General features: G+C 44.6%; 1 pseudogene; it reads left to right on the top strand.

The window, feature by feature from the left end:
- The first annotated feature begins 3,458 nt into the window (after positions 1 to 3,458).
- On the top strand, positions 3,459 to 3,576 carry LOC126459504 (5S ribosomal RNA; annotated as a pseudogene).
- The last annotated feature ends 3,675 nt before the right edge of the window (positions 3,577 to 7,251 follow it).

The following is a 7,251-nucleotide window of genomic DNA, read 5'->3' as shown; positions in this document are numbered from 1 at the left end:
GTCAATCGCCACTGCCTGCACAATCCGTCGATTATCTGCAGGTCTTCCTCCATTTCGATACAATTTTCTAGTGTCGCGACTTCTCTGTATACATCAGCATTATCTGTGAAAAGCCTCAAGGATCCTGCAACGTTATTTACTAGGTCATTTATATACAGGATGACTCAGCTGCCACTACCGATGTTGTTTTATACAGTCCGCAATGTTATATCTGGCCTTCAAAAGCCACGGGCGAGATTTTCAAGTTCTCTCGCTCGCCAAATTACTAGTCCTACAGAAAAGATGAACTAGAAGCTTTTAGTACGAAACTTAATGTAGTTAAATTCTGTACTGGGATACGTTCCCGCTTGAGGCCGCAGTTATTCAACAAAAACCTACAAAAGTGACCTTCAGACGCACCCCCTACTCCCACACTCAACCCTCACCGGTCAGAATTTCTAGTACGTTGTCCATGACACTCCCTTCTACCACTGTACAAAATTTTTGCGACTGCACGAATTATATCCTACATTCGACCGTTTTTGGTCTTCATTTACTGGCCTTAAAATGCCACCGACTTAGTCGAGTACTTACAAATTGTAAAACTGAGTCTGTGTAAATTTTATCTAACACTTTTGTATATTTTATCAACATAAAATAAACAATTACATCGTTGTATTTATCATACCTTTTGACTACGAAATTACTGTGCTTGTAAGGCTTAAGTCTGGATCAAATTGTGAACGTAATTCGTTTCAGAGTAACGTTTACAAAAGCCGTTTTTCTTTCATTAGCCTCATGTCCACGCTTAAATTAATAATTATATAGAAGTAACTGACTATGCCGGTGCTGTTGGTGCTGTAATAAATAACCCAATCAACAGAATATCGGGAATTGTTTGTGTAGTCGGAAACCTTTGAACTAATTCGAAAATGAATTTTACCCTTAATCAAAATATCCACGGGTGTGCTGCCGGTCTATAGTGTCCAACGGGCGCAATATTTCGGCGATCATACATGTCGCCATCATCAGGTGAACTGACGGACTGAGCTCCTGTGAACGTGCCGGCACGGAGATCCGTGTACATGGAGAACTTCGAGGAGGAAGCCCTGTCGTCATCCGTATGGAAACCTGCTTGCTTTTTCCGTACATGGAGAACTTCGAGGAGGAAGCCCTGTCGTCATCCGTATGGAAACCTACTTGCTTTTTCCGTTACGTGGACGACACGTTCGTCATCTGGCCACATGGTATGGATAAATTCCTTGACTTCCTTACACATCTAAACTCCATACACCCCAACATCAAATTCACTATGGAGACTGAAACGGAGGGTAAATTACCTTTCCTTGATGTCTTGGTCAAGAGAAGGGCTGACGGCACCCTAGGTCATGGGGTGTATCGGAAGACTACGCACACTGATCTGTATTTGCACGCAAACAGCTGCCACCACCCTTCACAGAGGAATGGGGTACTTAAAACTCTAGTACATAGGGCGCGCACTATCTCTGACGCAGAGAGTCTACCCCCAGGAATTGGAACATCTGAGAACTGTATTTCGAAAAAATGGGTACTCAGAGTGGCAGATTCAACGTGCTCTCCGCCCAACCACTGCAGCACAACCTGTTGAGATGGATGAAGTCACGAGGGAGGAGGTAGGCACTGCATTTATTCCATACACAGGCGCACTCTCGGGGAAAATCGCCCGCATTCTAAAGAAACAGCGCGTCGGAACTGTGTTTCGTCCTCCAAATAAAACTCGTGCACTGGTGGGGAGCGCCAAAGATGACCTCGGTTTGAGGAAGGCCGGCGTGTATCAGATTCCGTGTCAATGTGTCAAGTCGTATATTGGTCAGACGATGCGTACCGTCGAGGATCGATGCCGTGAACACCAGAGGCACACTCGACTGATGTATCCGAGCAAGTCGGCGGTCGCTGAACATTGTCGGAAAATCACGCCATGGAGTATGACCGCACGAGGATTCTGGTACAGACGTCGAGATACTGGGACAGCGTTGTTACAGAGGCCATCGAAATTCGCACCAATGACGACCTCATAAACCGTGACTGCGGCTATAATTTTAGCAAGGCTTGGGAACCAGCGATCGCGTTAATCAAGAGTAAATCGCACCAATGACGACCTCATAAACCGTGACTGTGGCTATAATCTTAGCAAGGCTTTGGCGGAAGTTGGGCTTACGCGTGAAGTGTTCAACGAATACGTTACAGAAACACCACCCAGCATCTTGGCAGAAAATACTAAGAGATTCAGCTTTACTTTAAATCAGTAAACTATTCGAAGCCATCTATCCAAATACTCTGGCACCATAATGGCACCGAAACAGAGAATGACTCAAGCATCACAATTTTACCCTTGATTTTAACTGTATTAAATTTCCTACAAAAAAGGTCCTGCTAATTTTTTTCTGCAGGACTAATAGTTTGCTTGCAACGAACAACAGAAAACGAGATCTGTAGGGGTAGCTGAAATATCCTGTATATTGTGAAAAGTAATGATCCTATAGCAGTCTCCTACGGCGCGCCCTCGGTTACTCTTACGTCTGAAAACTTGTCTCCGTTGAGAATGACATGCTGTGTTATCTTTGCTAGAAGTTCTTCCATCCAATCAAATGTTGATGTGATACGCAGTACGCTTGTATTTTGTTCATTAGACGAGAGTGCGGAAGAATGCCTTCTGGAACTGAATGGACACGGCATCTACCTGCTTGGCTCTCGTGGACAAGCAGAGCGAGCTGGGTTTCACACGATCGTTATTTTCGGAACACATGTTGGTTTTTACAGACGAGATTTTCGGTCTACAGAAATGCCATAATACGCGAGAATAAAACAAATTTCAAAATTCAAGAACAGTCCGACGTCAGACACATAGGCCTATACTTTTGTGCGTTTGTTCGACGACCCTTCTCAAAACCGCTTGTTTTTCAATCATTTGGAACGCTTCGTTCCTCGATATCTGCGACACACAGCTGCTGTAAGAGGGGTAAATTCTTTCGGACACTCTGCATAGAATCGAGCTGGTATGTTGCCAAGTGTAGTAGCGACTTCACTAGCTTTTCTGTCCCTAGGTCACTTATTTCGAAATCTGTCATTCTGTCGTTCATACGATTATTTAAAGACGCCTTTACTGTGAGACTTTCCTCTGTGGAACAGTTTTGGAAAAAGGTCTTTAGTATTTCGGCCTTTTCTGTGTCATTCTCTGTTTCGGTGCCATTATGGTGCCAGAGTATTTGGATAGATGGCTTCGAAAAGTTTACTGATTTAAAGTAAAGCTGAATCTCTTAGTATTTTCTGCCAAGATGCTGGGTGGTGTTTCTGTAACGTATTCGTTGAACACTTCACGCGTAAGCCCAACTTCCGCTGATTTTCGTTTCGTTACGTTTTGCTTTTGTCCACAAAGGACTGGCTACATTTAAATTGCAGTGAAGCTCTCTTTGCTTTCGTAGCAGCTTCCTTACATGGTAGCCAACGGCCTTGCCGCAGTGGTAACACCGGTTCCCGTCAGATCACCGAAGTTAATCGCTGTCGGGCTGGGCTAGCACTTGGATGGGTAACCATCCGGTCTGCCGAGCGCTGTTGGCAAGCGGGGTGCACTCAGCCCTTGTGAGGCAAACTGAGGAGCTACTTGACTGAGAAGTAGAGGCTTCGGTCTCGTAGACTGACGTACGGTCGGGAGAGCGGTGTGCTGACCACATGCCCCTCCGCATCCGTATCCAGTGAGGCCTGTGAGCTGAGGATGACACGGCGGCCGGTCAGTACCGTTGGGCCTTCATGGCCTGTCCGGGCAGAGTTTCGTTTACTTTTCCCTTACATGGTTGTCTAACCGCCGTCTGTCTTTTCCATTACTCACAATTTTGCTCGAAACATACTTGGCTAAAGTGTATTGCACAGCGCTTTGTCTGCCAATGCTCAACAATAATATGGGTTAGCATATTATCTGTTCAGGTCTTGTGCTGCACGAATTCAGTGTCAAGCATTTGGTAATGCGGATGGGAACTAGCGGAGGTTTCATTCGCATCTGTGCCCGACATCTATATTTTCTGTAAACCGTCCTCACAGAGGATGAGGCCTGGAGCCCGAGTTGAGCAGGAGTGGAAGCCGAAGTCTGCAGCACGACAAAGGCGGCGCGCACGCTGCAGAACTTCTTATCTAAGCTCTGCGTCATTGTTCTCCATCCTCCACCAAACTTCCCACGTCACATGCAGCGGGCTTCTGTATATTCTCCTTTCTCAAAGGAACTTTTCAACACACATATTCTGCAGACATATCGCTATTCCAACGACATCTCACAGAAAAGCTTCGACAGATTATGAAAAAAGCCTTGCTGACTGTTGTAAAGTTACTAGCTTATTTTCTTGGTGTTCAATGAAAGTGATGTGAACTCTTTACACTGATGAGCCAAACCATTTCGACTACCTGCTTAATAGCTTGTTTGTCCGTCTTTGGAACACAATACATCACTGATTCTGCGTGTCAGGTATCCGACAGTTCGATCTTAGCTTTATGGAGGTATGTGGCGTTACATGTCTACGCACAGGTCACGTAATTTGTGTAAACAACGGGCCGCTGATTTGTGCACGCCGTGATGGCGCCCGATAGCGACTCAGATGGGTTCCATAAGGTTTACATCAGGCTAATTTGGTGGCCGAGACATCAACGTAAGTTCACTATAAAACTCCTCAAACAACTGCAGCACGGTTCTGGCTCCGAGACGCAGACAGTTGTACTGATGGAAGATGAAATCACCGTCGGGGAAGACGTTAAGCATGGAGAGTGCAGGTGGTTCGCAGCTGTAAGCGTGTCTTCGAATACTACCACATATCCCATGCAAGCGCAGGAGAGAGTGTCCCACAGCATAATACTGCTCCCACCAGCCTGCTCCCACCGTTCGCTTCGATGATGCCGTTTGTGAACACGACCACCGACCTAGTGTAGCAGAAATGTGATTAACTCGAAGAGCCGACATGTTTCCATTGGCCGACGGTCGAATTCTGATGGTCCCGTGCCCACTGCAATCGTAATGACGATGTCGTTGGGTCAATATGTGAAGACATAGGGGTGGTCTGCTGCGGAGCGCCATGTTCAACAATGTACGATGAACGGGATGTTTCGGATGACTTGTACGTGCGCCATCAGTTTGCTCTTTCGGCAGCGATGCCGCAAATCACCATCTATCCTACTTTACAGAGCAGACAAGCCTCCGAACACCACATTTTGTGAAGAGTCGGGGACGTCCAACCATTTAGCGCTTAGTGGTGGTTACACTGTCCTATCTCTTCCCGTGGATGCTCACGACAGTAGCTCGTAAACATTCCACTAGCTTCGCCGTTTTCGAGATAATCGCTCACAGGCTCTGCGTAATAATAATCTGCCCTTTGGTAAAGTCACTTATCTCAGTGATTCTTCCCGTTTGCAGCCCATATCTTCGTAATTGTAATCTCCCGTCCGTGTCTGCTCCGCTCACATACTTTTGCTACCGCATCACGTACCCGCGACGCCTCCGTGCGGCGCCCAACGTTTTGATGGGTAGTGGTCCTAATATTTTGGGTGTTCAGTGTATTTATTCGATGTGTCGTAATTCGTATTAGTACACTGGATATTTTTCAAAAATACGTCTTTAAGAATCGGTATGTTACGATACATAGGTTCTGAGTACAAACAGTAGGATCTTTGGTTGTGTGTAGCATTGTCTCTGGCAGTGCTGTTGAGTGAGAAATAAGTGAGAGAGTCACGCTAGTGACAGGTCTGAAAATAGGTAGCAGAGCACAGAGATGCAAACGCAGAGCATGTTGAATTTCAGAAATATGATTTGTTCTAGTCTGATTTGAGGAGTGTGAAGATTATTAGGTACTGTTGTCGCTGCATTGTTTGCTTGGGCGTAATTTATGATGTGTTTGAAAATGGCGAAGTTCTTACCAAGAGTTTTCGTCATTTGTTCGAGTCAGTTACTTCGACTGTCCAGACGTGATTAATAAAGTTATCTGTTCAAATAGCTTGCACTCGAAGTTGGAGATTTATCACACCTATACCAGTCTGTTAATTAATTTCATAGCAGTCATATTTTTGTAGGAAGTGATTCTCGTAAAGATGATTGCAATTGTTAAGGGATGAGATTCATAATGTAGTTTTAACTGCTGGTCTTGTTTTCAATAATTTAATAAATCGAGTTTATACTACCGTCTCCTAGTGAAATTATTTTATTTTTTATTTTTTTGTAAATGTGTGTCGCCACATTGTACTGAGCGGAACACGGTCATCCAAAAAAGCATGGTATGCTTAGCATAGCTTGCACAAACCTTTCTTTTCTTTGGCTGGTTCGCAGCTGCGCTGCACTTTTTTTTCTTATTTTCACGATTTTAAAGCAGTATCGGGCAAGTGCCACAGGTATCTCATGAAAATGTGTTAGGCCCAGACGGCCGTTGTGACCGAGCGGTTCTAGGCGCTTCAGTCTGGAATCGCGCGACCGCTACGGTCGCAGGTTCGAATCCTGCCTCGGTCATGGATGTGTGTGATGTCCTTAGGTTAGTTAGGTTTAAGTAATTCTAAGTTCTAGGGTACTGATGGCCTCAGATGTTAAGTGCCATAGTGCTCAGAGCCATTTGAACTATTTGTTAGGTTCAGTTTAACAGCAGTGAGGAAACAATACAATCAATCACAGCCAAGCGTCGCATTTCAAAAGCATCTTAAGGGCTAGTCCAGTGAAGTTTAGTTCAGTTTTCTTTTCTTGGTCAGACAGTCGTATTCTTAAAGTAGTGTTGCATTTGTGCCTGTGCAATTTAATGTTGGGAATTTTATTTAGTCAGTTTGCAAAGGTAAATTTAGAGGGCTTGCTAAGGAAAGCATTTTGGACTTGTATTCTTTCAAAATTCTTTTTGTAGTTTTATGTAGAATTCTTATTCTATTAGTTTTGTGCATGGTAACTGCAAGTCACGCGCTGTGAGGCCATGATGCATTGTAGGACTATTCACTGCACTGCACAATACAGAGCTTCACAGAATCACTTTTTTACTATACACCACTTGATTTGGATTACCAAACTGACACGTTCGATCGTTTAACAATAGGAAATCAGTCCAGTCCAGTTAACAACAACAAAAACAACGCTCATAAACACTAACAGTTACACTGTTTCCAGTAGGTTTATAAAAACTTACAAATTAAACAACCAGACAAAAATGTAGTCACCCCTCGGAGACAACACGCTAATACCGAGCAGCATCGCCTCTAGATAATGGCAATTTGTTGAGGAAGAGAGTC

The sequence above is a fragment of the Schistocerca serialis genome, chromosome 2, assembly GCF_023864345.2.
Source record: "Schistocerca serialis cubense isolate TAMUIC-IGC-003099 chromosome 2, iqSchSeri2.2, whole genome shotgun sequence".
NCBI lineage: Eukaryota > Metazoa > Arthropoda > Insecta > Orthoptera > Acrididae > Schistocerca > Schistocerca serialis.
Note: the sequence above shows the minus strand (reverse complement) of the source record. Positions and strands in the feature narration are given on the sequence as shown.